This window comes from Schistocerca piceifrons, chromosome 6 (genome assembly GCF_021461385.2).
Source record: "Schistocerca piceifrons isolate TAMUIC-IGC-003096 chromosome 6, iqSchPice1.1, whole genome shotgun sequence".
Classification (NCBI taxonomy): domain Eukaryota; kingdom Metazoa; phylum Arthropoda; class Insecta; order Orthoptera; family Acrididae; genus Schistocerca; species Schistocerca piceifrons.
The window spans coordinates 377,597,243-377,617,816 of record NC_060143.1 but is presented as its reverse complement, the minus strand read 5'-3'; positions in this window follow the sequence as shown (position 1 = coordinate 377,617,816).

Sequence of the window (20,574 nt, the reverse complement as noted above, 5' to 3'; positions counted from 1 at the left end):
AGGCTGGAATTTGCACGCCAGTACCGCAACTGGACGTCCACTGAGTGGCGACAGGTGGCATTTTTAGATTACTTACGTTTTATGCTCCATCGGACAGACGGCCGTTCGAGCGCACAGTTTGAAATATCTCACAGCAAACATCCTGCAACACTCGCTGGAAGGGTCCAGGCCGCAGGAGGCAGCATTTCTGTTGCATTTTCTGGATGATCTCGTCATTCTGGAAGGTTCATCAGATCAATAAAAGTATGCATCTACCTTCGGGAACCATATCCAGCCCTACATGCAGTTTGATTATCCTCTTCGCGATGGCATCTACCACCAGGAGAATACAACCTGTCATATAGCTCGCAGTGTATGCGGTTCGAAGAAACTGAGAAGAGATTGCCGTACTTCCCTGGCCACCGAACTCCACGACTTAAAACTAGTCGAGAATCTGTGGTACCGTCTCAGTCGGGCTCAGCCGAGAAACCTAGTGCAGCTGCCTACAGCAGTGGGATCAGCGCAGCTCCACAAATCTGTTGGAACCCTCCAGAACGTCGCTGACTCTCTTCCTGCAGAACTCGCAGAGGTTCTTGCTGCAAAAGATGATTATTCAGACTTGTGACAGGTGGACAAAAAAATGGCTCTGAGCACTATGGGACTTAACTTCTGAAGTAATCAGTCGCCTAGAACTTAGAACTACTTAAACCTAACTAACTTAAAGACATCACACACACCCATGCCCGAGGCAGGATTCGAACCTGCAACCGTTGCGGTCACACGGTTCCAGATTGTAGCGCCTAGAACCGCTCGGCCACCCCGGCCGGCACAGGTAGACACATTAAAGTGACAGGACAGTGCGTGAGTTGTTCTCGTTCCCACTGCGGAAGATCCATTGCTTTCAGAACCTCTGTCTCAACAAGACGGTAACAATATTTTGCATGCATTGCATCCACTTTCTGTTCGAAGGATCTATGTCAGTCCTCGAGGGAGAAGGTACCGGAAAACCGCTCGTAGCTCCTGTCTTTCCCCTTGCGATTTGTTAAATTTAATATAGATTTTGCTTATTCTCTAGCTCATAAACAGTTGGACAACAGCTATGGCAAGGCTGATAGGATGGGCGTAAGCAGCGACTACAAAGTTTACTTTATCAGAAACGCAGAAACAAGTTGTGATGTCCCTAAAGGTGAGTTTACATGAACCATAAAGATTGCTTATTGCCAATAATATATCCTGAAAATGTTGTCCGGCAACAATGCGCCCACACCAATTGCATCTACATGTACTACAAAACTATCGGCCGCTGTGGCCCGGCAACTTACGGGACCGTAAGTGCTTACAAGTGCCACACTATTGCCAGAAAATGCGAGCTACTGGAAGTGAATGTGAGTCTAATGCTTTCACATCACACAAGTAAATGGGATGCTTCAGAAAATTTAACTCGTGAACCTTTACTATAACGCAAGAACACTACAGCGGATATCTCGTACAAGCAGTTGGTCCATAACTTCCCGTTAAAGCAGTTGGTCAAAACATTTCTAAAACTGGTACAAATATGAGAGAGTATACCAATTACAATGAGACTGAGAACCACATTTCGCTTTTTAGCTTCTGGTAATACGTATCTACGTTTAATGTATCTATTCAAAGTTCACCATTCACCAATAAGCCTCGTGGTAGCAAAAGTATGATTTACTTTTGTAGAAGGGCTGAAATGTTTCATTAAGTGAAGTTTAAAATAATATGATTTTTATTTTTGTTCACCTGTTATCACTATCAATTCCCGCTTCATGTACGCCTCGAGATAGTATGAAACTCGAAAAGCCACTTGCACTTCCACTCTACGTATTCAACGCTTTTGCCACGCTCTTGGCATAGAGCCAAAGACTTTGAATTTTTTTTTGTATGCGTCATCAAGCGTGATTCTGGGCTCATCAGCAATAGCTTGCCAACCGTTTTTTTCCCGAGAAGCAATCTATGTCTACATTACTTTCGACGTCCCATAGCTATGGTCTTGCGTTGTACGCAATAAACACATGACAACAAACAACTACATGAGATGTGAGTACACGTATTCTCACAGACTTCCGAACAAAAGCAAAATGATGCTGTTTTCGCTCAGACACGCGGCTGCAGCGCTCTCAGTGAGGGGAATAGGAAACAAAGGTGAGAGCATGGAAGAAACATCTACGGAATAGGACAGGAATATATAATGTCCTGTAATACGAAATATTCTTAATCCTTGGTGGTAAACACTGGCAACACCTCGGCAATAGATCGGCAACTACCTGCAACAGCCTGCTACGTCAGCAGTATTTTCCAGGCAAACCGCAAAACTGGCGTCTATTGCACCAATGCTGGCAGCAACTCTACTAAGGACAAGTTTTGTCATAAAATACAGCCCATCTAAACGTACCTTAACAGTCATTCATGACAACGTCCAAAGCAGCCTTTGTTCAAATGGTTCAATTGGCTCTGAGCGCTATGGGACTTAACTTCTGAGGTCATCGGTCCCCTAGAACTTAGAACTACTTAAAGCTAACTAACCTAAGGACATCACACACATCCATGCCCGAGGCAGGATTCGAACCTGCGACCGTAGCGGTCGCGCGGTTCCAGACTGTAGCGCCTAGAACCGCTCGGCCACCCCAGCCTGCGCACCCTTTGTGCTTCACCACAACAACATAAAGCAGTTGTTCGACAAGGGGGCACGACGACTCTTCGAGGGGGCAATCGATAAATTTAATATAGATTTTGCTTATTCTCAAGCTCATAAATGCATGAGAACACATTATCTTCGAAAATACACTCCTGGAAATTGAAATAAGAACACCGTGAATTCATTGTCCCAGGAAGGGGAAACTTTATTGACACATTCCTGGGGTCAGATACATCACATGATCACACTGACAGAACCACAGGCACATAGACACAGGCAACAGAGCATGCACAATGTCGGCACTAGTACAGTGTATATCCACCTTTCGCAGCAATGCAGGCTGCTATTCTCCCATGGAGACGATCGTAGAGATGCTGGATGTAGTCCTGTGGAACGGCTTGCCATGCCATTTCCACCTGGCGCCTCAGTTGGACCAGCGTTCGTGCTGGACGTGCAGACCGCGTGAGACGACGCTTCATCCAGTCCCAAACATGCTCAATGGGGGACAGATCCGGAGATCTTGCTGTCCAGGGTAGTTGACTTACACCTTCTAGAGCACGTTGGGTGGCACGGGATACATGCGGACGTGCATTGTCCTGTTGGAACAGCAAGTTCCCTTGCCGGTCTAGGAATGGTAGAACGATGGGTTCGATGACGGTTTGGATGTACCGTGCACTATTCAGTGTCACCTCGACGATCACCAGTGGTGTACGGCCAGTGTAGGAGATCGCTCCCCACACCATGATGCCGGGTGTTGGCCCTGTGTGCCTCGGTCGTATGCAGTCCTGATTGTGGCGCTCACCTGCACGGCGCCAAACACGCATACGACCATCATTGGCACCAAGGCAGAAGCGACTCTCATCGCTGAAGACGACACGTCTCCATTCGTCCCTCCATTCACGCCTGTCGCGACACCACTGGAGGCGAGCTGCACGATGTTGGGGCGTGAGCGGAAGACGGCCTAACGGTGTGCGGGACCGTAGCCCAGCTTCATGGAGACGGTTGCGAATGGTCCTCGCCGATACCCCAGGAGCAACAGTGTCCCTAATTTGCTGGGAAGTGGCGGTGCGGTCCCCTACGGCACTGCGTAGGATCCTACGGTCTTGGCGTGCATCCGTGCGTCGCTGCGGTCCGGTCCCAGGTCGACGGGCACGTGCACCTTCCGCCGACCACTGGCGACAACATCGATGTACTGTGGAGACCTCACGCCCCACGTGTTGAGCAATTCGGCGGTACGTCCACCCGGCCTCCCGCATGCCCACTATACGCCCTCGCTCAAAGTCCGTCAACTGCACATACGGTTCACGTCCACGCTGTCGCGGCATGCTACCAGTGTTAAAGACTGCGATGGAGCTCCGTATGCCACGGCAAACTGGCTGACACTGACGGCGGCGGTGCACAAATGCTGCGCAGCTAGCGCCATTCGACGGCCAACACCGCGGTTCCTGGTGTGTCCGCTGTGCCATGCGTGTGATCATTGCTTGTACAGCCCTCTCGCAGTGTCCGGAGCAAGTATGGTGGGTCTGACACACCGGTGTCAATGTGTTCTTTTTTCCATTTCCAGGAGTGTATATAACGCAAATGCTGTTTACGTTAGCCATTTCATTATCGTCAATGGGTACCATCTGGAAATGAGTGCCCACAAACATTGCATACACAACTGTTAGAAGTTGGCTGTAATGCAAACAGCTGTGTATGCCTAGTTTGTGGAAACTCATTCCGTGATCCCGTCCACTGACGACCATGCCATGCATAACTGTATATGACGTGTGACTTTTGTTAAAACTTACGAGGGATGATCCGTCCACAACAGTTCGTGCACTTGACAATGAGGACACGCTCCAAACCAGCTAATAGTTTATAACACACTCTTTCTCATATTATTATTTTACTAAATTTTAATAGCGATCGAGTTTGTTTAGACAATCAGAGTGAAAGTTATTTATTCATCTCCGATGTTCAAATGTTCAAATGTGTGTGAAATCTTATGGGACTTAACTGCTACGGTCATCAGTCCCCAAGCTTACACACTACTTAACCGAAATTATCCTAAGGACAAACACACATACCCATGCCCGAGGGAGGACTCGAACCTCCGCCGGGACCAGTTCATCTCCGAAACACCTCACAAACTGTGTATATGGTTCAAATGGCTCTGAGCACTATGGGACTTAACATCTGAGGTCATCAGTCCCCTAGAATTAGAAACTACTTAAACCTAACTAACTTAAGAACATCACACGCATCCATGTCCGAGGCAGGATTCGAACCTGCGACCGTAGCAGCAGCGCGGTTCCAGACTGTAGCGCCTAGAACCTCTCGGCCACCGCGGCCGGCTCTTGGTAACCCTGGGACCGATATATTGCCAATACAAATGTCGATAACAATATATTATTGACTTTGACCATCAGGTTACCTTCCAGAATGGCTCTGAGCACTATGGTTCAAATGGCTCTGAGCACTATGGGACTTAACATCTGAGGTCACCAGTCCCCTAGAACTTAGAACTACTTGAACCTAACTAACCTAAGGACTTCACAAACATCCATGCCCGAGGTAGGATTCGAACCTGCAACCGGACTGAAGGGCCTAGAACCGCTCGGCCACAGAGGCCGGCCAAATCTCTGGCGGTACCTTCCAGAACCTCAGTGACTCTCTTCTTGCACTTCTCACAGAAGTTCTCGCTGCAAAAGGTAATTATTCAGGCTTTTGACAGATTGTCCGATTAATCTGACTATACAATGTGGTTATTCACTTCCGTAACATCTCGATTGAAGAACAATCTTTAAACCTTAGATGACACTTGTAGTAACGCCATATTTGAAAGTCACGCCTAAGTTTGATGCAAGACGTAACTCTCGACTACTGCTTTTGTGAATTTCGACAGCAGGTATACACTTAGTCGCAAAAGTATTCGAACAGTGGGAAGTTTCACAATGAGTACTCGAGAAACACTGACTATGAAAATCAAACATACACTCCTGGAAATGGAAAAAAGAACACATTGACACCGGTGTGTCAGACCCACCATACTTGCTCCGGACACTGCGAGAGGGCTGTACAAGCAATGATCACACGCACGGCACAGCGGACACACCAGGAACCGCGGTGTTGGCCGTCGAATGGCGCTAGCTGCGCAGCATTTGTGCACCGCCGCCGTCAGTGTCAGCCAGATTGCCGTGGCATACGGAGCTCCATCGCAGTCTTTAACACTGGTAGCATGCCGCGACAGCGTGGACGTGAACCGTATGTGCAGTTGACGGACTTTGAGCGAGGGCGTATAGTGGGCATGCGGGAGGCCGGGTGGACGTACCGCCGAATTGCTCAACACGTGGGGCGTGAGGTCTCCACAGTACATCGATGTTGTCGCCAGTGGTCGGCGGAAGGTGCACGTGCCCGTCGACCAGGGACCGGACCGCAGCGACGCACGGATGCACGCCAAGACCGTAGGATCCTACGCAGTGACGTAGGGGACCGCACCGCCACGTCCCAGCAAATTAGGGACACTGTTGCTCCTGGGGTATCGGCGAGGACCATCCGCAACCGTCTCCATGAAGCTGGGCTACGGTCCCGCACACCGTTAGGCCGTCTTCCGCTCACGCCCCAACATCGTGCAGCCCGCCTCCAGTGGTGTCGCGACAGGCGTGAATGGAAGGACGAATGGAGACGTGTCGTCTTCAGCGATGAGAGTCGCTTCTGCCTTGGTGCCAATGATGGTCGTATGCGTGTTTGGCGCCGTGCAGGTGAGCGCCACAATCAGGACTGCATACGACCGAGGCACACAGGGCCAACACCCGGCATCATGGTGTGGGGAGCGATCTCCTACACTGGCCGTACACCACTGGTGATCGTCGAGGGGACACTGAATAGTGCACGGTACATCCAAACCGTCATCGAACCCATCGTTCTACCATTCCTAGACCGGCAAGGGAACCTGCTGTACCAACAGGACAATGCACGTCCGCATGTATCCCGTGCCACCCAACGTGCTCTAGAAGGTGTAAGTCAACTACCCTGGCCAGCAAGATCTCCGGATCTGTCCCCCATTGAGCATGTTTGGGACTGGATGAAGCGTCGTCTCACGCGGTCTGCACGTTCAGCACGAACGCTGGTCCAACTGAGGCGCCAGGTGGAAATGGCATGGCAAGCCGTTCCACAGGACTACATCCAGCATCTCTACGATCGTCTCCATGGGAGAATAGCAGTCTGCATTGCTGCGAAAGGTGGATATACACTGTACTAGTGCCGACATTGTGCATGCTCTGTTGCCTGTGTCTATGTGCCTGTGGTTCTGTCAGTGTGATCATGTGATGTATCTGACCCCAGGAATGTGTCAATAAAGTTTCCCCTTCCTGGGACAATGAATTCACGGTGTTCTTATTTCAATTTCCAGGAGTGTATTTATTAGCAATATATATGCGTAACAACGTTAATTACAAAAGAATAATTGTATTATTTCGTTTGCAAAACATAAATAACAGAAAAATTAACAACAAAAACGGAACATCCTGCACACCCTGCTGCTACAAAAGTATTTGGCCACTGTCCAGTAAATGTTCATAAGTTGTACGACGAAAATTTCAATACCTTGTGGGTCCACCTTTCATTTTCAATACCTCCTCCAATCTACTAGGCATACTTTCCACGAGTTTTTTCGTGAAATCTGTGCCTATATTTGCCCACTCTTGGCGCAGTTTCTCTTTCAAGGTCTCCTTCATATAGATGTTATCCGCGCCGAGGGTCCGTTTCAATTTATCCCACAAATGGGTTAAGGTCTGGTGATTGGGGGGGGGGGGGGTGCAATACTTTCGGGCAATTGAAGAGCAGCCACATTTGTAAAATATGCGCGGCATGCTTGGGATCATTATCCTGATAAAAATGAAAGTTGTTCGCAATACCTAGATGTCGTGCTCTCTGCTTCAAATATCCTCGCAGTATATTCAAATTCGCTTCCTTGTTCATCGTATCATCAATGAAAGAATGGCTCTGAGCACTATGGGACTTAACCATTGCCCGACATGCATCCCCACACCATGATGCTCTCACTTCCAAACTTTACTGTTGGTTTGAGGTTCCTGGGATTCAGCTCTTCATTGGTCTTTCGCCACACGTTTGCATTTCCGTCGCTCTGCCGTAATGTAAATTTACATTCGTCGCAAAAAATCACCCGATTCCACCAAGCCTGATCGTATTCGGCGTATTCCGTCGCAAACTGCATACTTTTCTTCTGGTTCACTGCATTTATGAATGGGTTTCGCCGTGCCATTCGGCCATGGTACTACGATCGTCGCCGGCCGGAGTGGCCGTGCGGATCTGGGCGCTACAGTCGGGAGCTGAGCGATCGCTACGCTCGCAGGTTCGAATCCTGCCTCGGGCATGGATGTGTGTGATGTCCTTAGGTTAGTTAGGTTTAAGTAGTTCTAAGTTCTAGGGGACTGATGACCTCAGATGTTAAGTCCCATAGTGCTCAGAGCCATTTGAACCATTTGAACTACGATCGTCGTAGTACTCTCCGCACGGTTTCGGCATGAACTTTTATACCAAGGTCTCCCTCCACCTCACTTGCAATTCGTGTGGCAGATATTTTCGGATTCTGTTGTACCTTTCGCACAATCACACGTTCATCTCTCTGTGAAAATGTTCCTGGCCGTTCTGTACTGCAACGGAATTCCAATCGGTCTTCTTTCTCGAACCGGTTAATAATGTCATGAACTGTACTTTTCTTCATGTTCACTATTGAGGCAATTTCCCTGCAGGTTTTCACCTTCGCGTGATGATAAACGACAAGTTGCCTTTGCTCGAACGTGGAACACTTCCCACTGCATCCCATCGTCGACCTGCACAGGCTCGCGATACGTGTTTACTAATCATCGCTATCGTCTCGCGGAAATGTCGGACTCACTGCAGTCGCTTCACCCTCTGTGCGTCTTGGAATGTTCTCTCACGTTGTCCGCCTTTGTCCGAATACTTTTGTTGCACCTTCCCATGCCGTTTTCAGGAAATATTACGTAACAGACACATGTCCAACAACAATTCTTCGTATTTGACGCGTGTTTCACGTTGCGACATCGTACCCAGAGTCCCAAATACATTACAAAGTGCAATTTCTGTATTTGTTCATGCGGCAAACTGCAAACTTATGCGCCGTTACGTGCTGTCCGAATACTTTTGCGACTGAGTGTAGTACGCAGCTCGGCTTTAGCAGTATTTCCTCGCGGCTTTTGCAGCAGCTGTTTTCGCTAGAGTGGAGGGTTCCCTGCAGCATCGATACTAATGATAGCGCCTGCGCTAAGGTGGATATCGACAGGCTGTTTTTCAGTACTGATGGAATAGTCTGTAGTAAACAAATAATAAGGGGGTCGAGAGGACCGGAGTGTTTGTTTACTGCAAAGTAGGCACTCTCGAGGAAGACCAACAGGTTATTTTTCGTCGAATACTTAGCAAAAAGTGCCGAACAGCGTAAGACATTACCAGTTGGTGTTTTTAATGCTAAAATGTTTCTTCTGTAACGACGTCGTTATCGGTGGGACGTTAAGCTTATTTGCTAAGCATATCATGCATAAAACATAAAGTTAGAGACTTCGAAGTTTCATCGCTGATAAACTCAACAGGTGTTGCCCTGTTTTACTGCAGGATATCAAAAGATTTCTACGATGTGAATGTCATACAAACACATACTGCAACAACGCATTTTTTCGTACTTATTTACTGAATATTTGTAGCAGTTTCAGTCGTTGCTCATATTAATGATACTATAGAATGAAATACAGCAGGGAGAAAATAAAGGTACAAGCTTTGCTAGCAAAAAATTAAAAACTTTACTATATCCAACATATTAGTTATGAGAGAACAGTAAATGTATTGATATTTAAAACAACTCTTATTTATTCTTCAGCCTCACTTCCACATTTTTAAATACATAATATGTTTCGATCTCCCTAGGTCATCTTCAGATCCACGTAGTTGCGATTGTGAAGTTTCATCGCTCTTAAAGTTCCATGACGTAAATGTCACACAAATACGTATTGTGACAACGCATTTTTTCGTACTAATTTACTAAATACTTGTAACATAAAATTATGACCGCCTAAGCTGGTATGTCCACCTGTAACATCGATAACAGCGCAAAGCATCGTGATATGGAAGTAATGAGACCTTGGTAGATCGCTGGAGGAAGTAGTCACCATATCTGCATACACAAGTCATCTAACTCACGTAAATTTCAGAGAGGGGTGCGATGAACTCTGACACCATGTCTAATCACATACTAGATGTGCTCGAGAGGGTTCAGATCTTGCGAGCTACGGGACCACCATATCAAATGGACCTCGCCACTGTGTTGCTCGAACCACTCCACCACACTCCTGGCCTTCTGAGATGGCACATCTCGATGAAAAATACTACTGTCGTCAGGAAGCATGATCGTTATGAAGGGGTGTACGTGGTCTGAAACCAATGTACGATATCTCTTGGCCTCATGGTATCTTACACGAGCTCCACTGAACCCATGAATGCTAACGTTAATGTTCCCCAGAGCATAACGGGGTCGCCACTAGCTTGTCTCTGTCCCGCAGTACAGATGTCAAGGAGCTGTTGCCCTGGAAGACGCGGATTCGCGCCCTCCCATCGGTACAATGAAGAAGGTATCGAGATTCATCAGACCATGAACGATCTGGAAAAAAAAAAGTTCAAGTGTATGTGAAATCTTATGGGACGTAACTGCTAAGATCATCAGTCCCTAAGCTTACACACTACTTAGCGTAAATTATCCTAAGGACAAACATATACACCCATGCCCGAGGGAGGACTCGAACCTCCGCCGGGACCAGCCGCACTGAACTCTCTGCCACTGCACCATCATCCAGTACCGATGATCACATGCCCATATCAGTCGTAGTTGCCGATGTGGTGTTAGCATTGGCAAATGTTTGGGTCGTGGGTTGCGGAGTCCCATCGTTAGGAATGGTTGAGTGTACTGTATGTTCACACACACTTGTACTCTGCCCAGCACTAAAGTCTGATGTCAGTTCCCCCACAGTTCCCCACCTGTACTGTTTTACCAGTCTGTCCAGCCTACGACTTCTGACATCTGTAACGATGGGTGGCCGCCCAACCCCTCGACCTCTGGACGTGGTTTCACCGTGGTTTCGCCACGTGTTGAAGACACTCACCATAGCACTCCTAGAACACCCGACAAGTCGTGCAGTTTCAGAAACGCAAGTTCCTAGCCGCTGCGCCATAAAAGACTGTCCTCAGTCAAACTCAGATCGATTGCACCTTCCTCATTCTACACAGCACGCTCACTGATGTTACATGCACCGTGCGTCTGTGTGACTAGCAGCCATTATTCGCCGTGTGACACCGCTGTCGCATGGATGGGTTTGTATCTGTAGTAGGTTGTAATGTTCTGACTGATCAGCGAATTGTAAATAAGAAATTAAAAATGTCACTATACTCGACATATTGGTATTTAAAACACTTCTCATTTATCCTTCAGTCTCAGGTACACATTTTTAATACATGATATGACTCGATCTCTCTAGATCATCTTCAGATCTATGTAGTTGAGTCAGCAACCCATCATGCCTGTGTCAGACTACGGTACCCTGATGTGTGGTTCTTACACAGATATGACGGGTTAGTAAAGCAACAATATGGTACTCTGGTGTGTGTTCTTACACTGACACGACGGATTACTGACGTAACTACACAGTACTCTGATGTGTGGTTTTGACACAGTGACGACGGATAGCTGACGCAACTACATAGATCTGAAGATGTTCCACAGAGATCGAAACATGTCATTTATTTAAAAATTTCTAACTGATACTGAGTCCGCAGCTCGTGGTCTCGCGGTAGCGTTCTCGCTTCCCGAGCACGGGGTCCCGGGTCCGATTCCCGGTGGGGTCAGGGAATTTTCACCTGCCCGAGATGACTGGGTGTTGTGTCGTCTTCATCATTATCATTCATACCCATTACCGTCGGAGGAAGGCAACAGCAAACCACCTCCATTAGGACCTTGCCTAGTACGGCGGTGCGGGCCTCCCGCATCGTTCCCTCACCCTCTGTCAAGAAGAATGGGACTTCGTTTCCAACTGATATGGAAGAAAGAATGAGAGGTTTTCTAAAAAAAAATGTTACGGTGCCAGAAGAAATCTTAAACAGTTTAATAGGATTTGCTTTAAAAAGAAACAAAAGATACTTTATGGAAAATATTCGTTCCTATGCATCAACATGCTCGCATTCCAGCGGGGAGATGAGAAGTCTCTGCGAAGAGGTACAGAAACACAAACGACTGCAAATCACACCACATTATTGTAGTAGAGGATTTTATTACGGAAACTGAATAAAAAGTAAATAATGATCCTTTGGTGTGAAAACTTCAAGGGAACATTCCCAAGGTGTCAATAAACAATCTTATGAAACTTGGCGAGTGTGTAGAGGGGGAAAAGTAATGCAATACGTATGTTTTTTTATTTGTGCCTAATTTCACTTTTAAGGAGTGAATTACATCCCATCCCGAAACGTAATTTGCATTTTTGGTTTAGAGGGAATAACTTCGAAATTCTGATGTATAAAAATGATTTTAATATGAGGGTGATTACGTAATTAATGTTCTTGAAAACTGCATATTCGACTTTAGTAGTAATTTGAAATTTCTTCAAAATACCTCACCAACATTAATTAATCCTGAGAAATGAAAACTTTTATTACAGTTAAACAAACTTTCAAGCCACGTACATCTGTGTGTAATAAAGCTGGTTTCTGAAATATCATTTTTGGAAAATAAGCGCCGGCCGTTGTGACCGAGCAGTTCTAGGCGCTTCAGTCCAGAACCGCGCTGCTGCTACGGTCGCAGGTTCGAATCCTGCCCCGGGCGTGGATGTGTGTGATGTCCTTAGGTTAGTTAGGTTTAAGTAGTTCTAAGTTCTAGGGGACTGATGACCTCTGACGTTAAGTCCCATAGTGCTCAGAGCCATTTGAACCATTTGAAAATAAGCTGTACATAATGTGCTGTAGTAGTATTTTCAATATACCCAACTAAAATGTCTGAACATTCATTACTATTCTTATATTTATTTTATGTTTTAAATTTTTATTTTAAGTTTTACATTCAAGGAAATTTTTGGTTTTTAGTTCATCATTTCACAAACAAGTATTTTGTTAATTGAAAATTACAAGTAACTCATTATTATGATGGAAAATAATTATCATAATGACACTCTGTTAAGAAATACTCAAGACATAACTTTTTTACACCATGCACAAAAAATGAACATAATATCTTCATGTAATATGCACGACAGAGAAGACAAAATAAAACAAAATTCAGCAGGGTTTCAAAATATCACGGATAGCCTCGAAATATCCAGATTTGTGTTAGGCATATTTCAGTACATTGGTAAGCACTGGAGAAAAGAATTAGTTATGTACTAATGACTGCAGCTTGATTGCATTGTTTCTCAAGTAGAGAGTGACATCATAATCATTCAACAGAACTAGTTTTGCAAATCTTCTCACAGAGTTCTTCCAACATCGAAAGCCACTTAGTTCCACAGCTGTACTTGTTTATCCAGCCCATTGGGGATCATCAGTTGTTTCTTGTCATTGGGTCCGACGCTTGAAACAGTTTTTTTCACACTGGCCACTTTTTTTCCTTTATTGTAATTGCATGCCTTAGATGAGGTGGGCCAGCAGTGGCCTACATACACCGCTCTTCGGCCAATAGATACAACAGATAGACATAGAAGACAGAGAACATAAAAAGCATCATAATACATGATGAACATTACGTGATAGATTAGAAGTCGCTCGACAGAAGGCACAGTACACAAAGGTGGTCACCAATAGAACAGACGAAGACATCCAGTTGAAGACACGAAATTAGGACACCAATGAAAACACTGTAGCACAAAACGGAGAAACACAGATGCACAGAAACACTGGTGATGATCATCGGCGAAGCACTCACGAACACACTGATGAAGGAGGGATCTGCCTCCAGGTGGAAGGGAGAGGTAGGAGGGTGGAAAGGAGGGGGGGGGGGTTGGAGCCAGTGGGAGAAAGAGTGGGGGTGAGGGGAGAGGGGAGGGTTTGGAAGCCCGGGGAGGGGTGGGGTAATTGGGAGACGTGGGAGAGAGGAGGGGGAGAAAGGAAGGTGAGGAGGGAGAGAGGGAGCCCTGGGGGAAAAGGGGGGAATGGGAGGGGAGAGTAAGAGCTGGTAGGAGGGATAGATTGAGGGAATAAGGACATCATCAGGGAGGGGGAGTTGGCGGGAGCCACCTTGGGCAAGGATATGGAGGGTGTGAAGATGGAGAGCAGGGGGATGCAAGAATACAGGCGCGGTAGCGGGCTGGGCTGGACGAGGATGGGAGAGACAAGCAAGTGTGGGGGATTGAGCTTTCGGGAGGTGTAAAGGATCACACTGGCCACTCGCCTTTTCATACTTTTAAAGGAAACTAACGGTGAGTTTGGACCGAGAATTCGAGAATCTCCTTTGGAAGGCCCAAATGTCCCTATGACAGCATCGAAATCTAGTAGACAAACGTTTGACCAGGTCGAAAAGGTATTTCAAAAATTATTTCTTTCCCAGTGAGGGAGAAATATCTATATTATTGGTAGATTCTTGCGGAGTTCTGTGTGAAAGCAAAGTTTAGAGCAGGGCCGGCTAAACGTTGCACACTGCGCGAAAGTGCGGAAATGCGGAACCGGTGCGCACATCTCAGCCAGCGTGTAAAACGGAACAGCGGCATCTGTGACCAGACACGTATACCAATGAGCGGTGACGGTTCCGCTTCCTTGTTTTCGCGGTACCAGGACGACCGAAGCAAACGCAGTCTTGTTTCCCTCTGGCAATTCTAGCATTACATGTGATGTACTGAGAAATGGCGAGTATTGCAAAAAAGGCAAAGAGCAGGAGTTCTGTGTCCTCAGTCATTTAACCATTAGTGAGAACTGCAATTCTTCTTTACAGCAGTAGATGGAAACTCACCGTTTTTTCTGTGCTGCCGAATAACAGGCGGCCAGCGCAAGTTCATGGCTGGAGGAGGCTACAACTCATTTCATACAGACGAGTACTGACTGATGAACGGCAATAAAAATTAAGTGCACCTAAGAAAATGGAATACGCACATCAACAGTTTTTTAATGTAAGTAGTAATAATTGATTCCTCTTGAACTCGTCCTTTCTTGTTTTACATTCGTATCTATTTTACTGCACGACCTACTGTTTTCGATTTTCCAGGATGACAAATACAGTACATCTGCGCTACGAGAAAGTTTGAAAACTGCATTAAGAATAGCAAGATCTGGGAAACCATTTTCCGAAGGGGAGTTTATGAAAGGCTGTTTCGTTGATGCTGCAGAAGTTTCGTGTCGCACGAACATGAACAGCCTTTCCAAACAAACAGTGTCATTACTTATATGCACAGGCCATTAATCAAGAAGGCGTTGGATGAATCAACACATCTTACAGATACACCTCAGGTAGTGATATGGATACGAGGTCTCGATAACACCCTGCGTGTGGTAGAGGACGTTTTGGGCTTACTGCCTATGAAAGGGACAACGACAGGTGTAGTCTTCAAGACGACGAGCAAGAGATTAACGGTGGCGGTTATGGGTTAGAATCGGTTAATCTCAATGACTACCGATGGAGCACCGGCAATACGCGGTCATCGGAGAGAACTCATAGCAACGATGCACAAAAATCTAGGAGGCACAGAAGAGACCTTCTATGGAATTCATCGCATTCTATATCGAGAGGCGCTTTGTGTAAAATCAGTAACATTAGAAAACGTCATGGTGGCGGTTATGGGTTGGAATCGTTTAATCTCAATGACTACAGATGGAGCACCGGCAATACGAGGTCATCAGAGAGAACTCATAGCAACGATGCACAAAAAGCTAGGAGGAACAGAAGAAACCTTCTATGGGATTCATCGCATTCTATATCGAGAGGCGCTTTGTGTAAAATCAGTAACGTTAGAAAACGTCATGAAAATTGTTGTGCGTATTGTAAACTGTCTGAAAACATACGGGATTACGCACTGACAGTTTCGGTAGTTCTTTAAGGAATTAGGAAAGGATTACGGCGACATACCTTACTATACTGAAGTAAGCTGGCCTGAGTGACCGAGCGGTTCTAGGCGCTACAGTCTGGAACCGCGCGACCGCTACGGTCGCAGGTTCGAATCCTGCCTCGGGCATGGATGTGTGTGATGTCCTTACGTTTAGTTAGTTCTAAGTCTAGGGGACTGATGACCTCAGCCATTTACTTTTGGCCGTAGTACATTTCTTACATAAGAAGGGATAGAGGGAACTAAAATTAGAGGACACTTGCTGAATATCAGGCCTTGCATTTCTCGTGGACATTATGTCTCACACGAACAATGGGAATGGCAGGTTGGAGGGTGAAAATAATTCTACTTTCTGAAATGATGGAAAAAGTAAATACTTTCGAAAGGAAGCTTGCTTTTGGGAGAGTCAACTATGGACTGAAAACATTGCACGTTTCCCTATCCTTGGTTTGGTTCAAATGGCTATGAGCACTATGGGACTTAACTTCTAAGGTCATCAGTCCCCTAGAACTTAGAACTACTTAAACCTAACTAACCTAAGGACATCACACACATCCATGCCCGAGGCAGGATTCGAACCTGCGACCGTAGCGGTCGCGCGGTTCCAGACTGTAGGGACTTAACATCTGAGGTCATCAGCTCCCTACAACTTAGAACTACTTAAACCTAACTAACATAAGGATATCACACATATCCATGCCCGAGGCAGGATTCGAACCTGCGACCGTAGCGGTCGCGCGGTTCCAGACTGTAGGGACTTAACATCTGAGGTCATCAGTTCCCTACAACTTAGAACTACTTAAACCTAAATAACCTAAGGACATCACACACATCCATGCCTGAGGCAGGATTCGAACCTGCGACCGTAGCAGTCGCGCGGTTCCGGACTGAGGCACCTAGAACCGCTCACCAACGCGGCCGGCATCGCACAGTGAAGATATTGATTGCGGCTTGCCACTGGTGTGCTTTGTGTATGAGCAGAATCTCTTCTGGTTTCCTGCCAGATTTCGAGACAGAGTTTCGTTCTGGAAATTAATGAAAGCATCTCGCATTGAAGTACGCACTATATTTCGAACTTCTGCAAAACTTTGCCAGTCTTGGGGATTTTGCGTTCTTTTAAATTTGGCATGCTTTTTTCGCTGCTTCTGCAACAGCGATCTGATCTTTTTTCTGTACCGTGGGGGATCAGTACCATCACTTATATATCTCTCAATTACTGTCGATACTATCTCTTTGAAAAAATTCCACAACTTTTCTACGCTTACATGATCAGATCGGAAGGAGTGCAGACCGGTTCCTAAAAGGGCGTTAAAAGCATTTTTGTCAGCTTTTTTAAACAGCTATACTTTGTGTTTCTTTTCGATGGTTGTAGGCGTTACGGTATTCAGCCTAGCAGCTACTGCCTTATGGTCGCTAATCTCTGTATTCGACACGATACTCACTAGTTGTCCTCGGGACATCCTCCGTCATTTGGCGTCATTCAGGTAAGGTATGAAGAGGCACCGGTTGGCTTTCCATATCTTTGAGTCGCCACTTCATATTCAAATAGCAACTCAGTTGGCATGACGAGGCTGAAAGGATCCGTTCCAGTTTTCCCCCCAAGGAAAAATCTCTGTTGGATGGAATGTGGGTTCTCTACCTGGCAGACAGATGCCCTGGCTACTCAGCTCTGTAGGCAGATCCTCTGAGCCATCCCGAGATTTTGTGAGAAAATGAAACGCCTACAGTCTTCCTTATGATTTTATTTGTTTTATAGCTACCAGCTTCGGCGCTTCAGTACGTCATCCTCAGGCTGCAGTTGATGCTGAAAGGGTTGACATGAAAGATTACCGTCAAACCTCCTTGCCTAGGGACGCCAGATAAAAGTTGATGTCGTCAAGCGCTGAATGAAAATTGCGCTTCGGATAACTGGGCAGGGGAGCCCGAGAGCGCAACCTAGAGAGCGTGTCCTTTTTGTACGATACCAGGCAAGGGACTGGAGGGCTCACACGCTGATGTGTGGGTCCCTGCATTCTATATCTTTTATTTTAAATGTATTCCTTTAACTCGACTCCTTTGTGATTTTTAGGGTATATTAAAGATTGATGGCAATTGATTATCTATTAGTTTTAAACATTATCACTCAAATTTACAGCGATTGCAGCAATTGTTCCAGTTTACAGATATTACAATTTTACTACTTATAGCTCGGGTATATTATATACTAATCTGCACGCACATTTCTACGGGCAAGACGGAATTGTGTTCGCCAAATGTATACCACCAAAGTCTCCCAATATTTTACATGGGGCATCTACTATGTGAGGAAAGTAACGGGCAAACCGGGGACCAGATACATTAACACAGGGGGTCAAATTTACGAAATTAAACGAGAACATTCATTTCCTTACACAATCCGAAGGTGGAAATAAAAGAATTTGTGCAAATATTCTAATACCTGTCTTCCACGCGTGAACATTGACACAGACGCACCGAGGGCACGTCTGCTCACTTACCCGTCTTCTGTAACACCCCTAGAATATGGCGGGCACCCGGAGGTCTTCCTGGGCCCCGGTGGAGGGGATGATCGAACCACTTGGCCGTGACCAACCTCTCCACCCCAAATCTTGTGACACTGGAACGTCTTTGACTTTTACCTGCCTGTGCTGTCTCTCTGATCCCCTACCCAGGAGTAAGGTTGGCACTACTATACTACAGAACTACTTCCCAACTAAGATTTGGCCATGCTTTATGGAAAGGTGAGAAGAGGATTAGGAAAATTCAAGTGCAGATTCACATTCACGTACAAGAAATCCGTAATACACGACACATATAAGTACTTATTATGAAGCCTGACACATTTTTTTCCACCCGTCCACATGGGTTCTGTTGCACACGCGGCCGGCCACGTCGTGTTTGTATTTCCCATTGCGAGCGAACAGCGAAACCTGCTGCTTATGGAGCCGAAACGACTGTACTGTTTCAACACGATCCCTATAAATATCGCATCAGTGGCCAATATAACTGGTTACGCAGATTATCTGAAAACTTTGGTGTCAGCACTCCAACCATCAGCTGCCAACTCAAATGCGGTATGTACAGGGATCGTGTCAATCCCTTCAGCATCAACTACAGCCTGAAGACGGCAATTCGAAGCGCCAAAACTGGCAGCTACAAAATAAATAATATCATAATGACGGCTGTAGGCGTTTCATTTTCTCTCAATAATAAACAGCCGTCGTCCCCAAGACCTTCTGGCAAAAGGATGGACATACAAAAAAATCCAGATATTTATCTCAAAAGATTTAAGGTAAATCTGTCTGGATGCAAAGAGGTACATGAAGCATCATCGAACCGAATGTATGTCCAATGTTTGACCAGTTGGCCATATTGCTAGGTAGGCAATATTTGAACGTCCCCTTACACGATCCAATTGGAAATTATCTTGCTCACACAATGCCGCGCGAACGCGGCCTGTAGAAAGACCAGAGGCCACTGGCAGAAGAGAGAAATAAAGGAGACGGCCGCACACAGGCTCGTGTGCAGCTGACAGGCTCGTAATGAGGTGGCTGCTTAAAGGCGGCCAGGGTATCGGCAGCGGTCGATGGCGCTTCGCCAGACCAGCCGGTGGCGTCCTCATGTGGTGGCCTGCGACCCCAGGAGTGAAGCGGGCCTCAGGGTGAAGCCGCTGGCATACGAACCGTGCATCAACGGTGAGTGTGCCGAGTTTCTGAAGTCACAGCGTGGGCAAAGTACGTCGGGGAGTCTTTCAGAATGTGCAGAACAATATCTAGCATGCCAGTCATTCTGAACGTGCGTTTGAACAGAATCCAGTGAGATGGAAGTACGCCATGTATATCACATGACGCCATCTATCTTCACTGCAGAGTCAGAGTCCCTTTATTGGTTTTGAGTTTAAGCCTGTATGTATACATACTGTTACTAAGCACCAAACAATTGAGGATATCTCGAAAACCCATCATTAATTGTACGATTTGTTGTAATAAAGTAGCGAGAAACATCATATTTGTGGTCAAAGAGTTATTGCAATTTGCACATTACGGAAGTATGCCGTTTCAAGGCAACGGCACTCAACCATGGTACTACCCAATTCTTTAGAAAATCAAAATTACAATCTCACCACAGTTATTTAAAGGAAATAGGAAGCCCGGGATCACTGGTGATGGACAAGCTTGTGATTGTTGTACAATTTTAGTTTGACTCAAAACAGACTTTATTATAAACTTCATTTCGGACATTTGCCCTCTTACTGATGCAATACACAAGTCTTCACTTTGATTGAATTACATAAACACGAATAAGAATCATATTATTTTGCGTCCGCAACCTAAATCATTGATAGTAGGCACGGTGAATAATCAATCACAAACAATCGTTCTTGTTTAACCATGTCTCAAGAGACTAATAACACTATACATTTCCAACCAAAGTTACCCAGCCACATAATACCACAATTTCATAAAGAACAAAGAGATCTTAAAGCTTAATAAAAGTGAACTGCCCACATAAAGGTCCACAGTGAAACATGCTTACACTAAAAATACAAAGTGGACCAACCAAGGTCGCAAAACTTACACACAGGAATAATAACACGTTGCACGTTCATTAAAGATACACAAATGATTAACATAAGTGTTAAATAAGAAGGGCCAGTAATAACTCAACCAAGAAAATGACTTACAGAAACGCCGATATACATATAACTTAAATAACGGACATAATGATTCAGAATGATTCCCAAATTGCAATTAACTTTAGAGAACAGCGTTAAGGCCCATAGCAATGTTTGGAAGCAATAACGCTACGTCGGGCAGGCTATAAGAGCGTTTACTCCCCACGGCTTGCGCACAGGGTCAC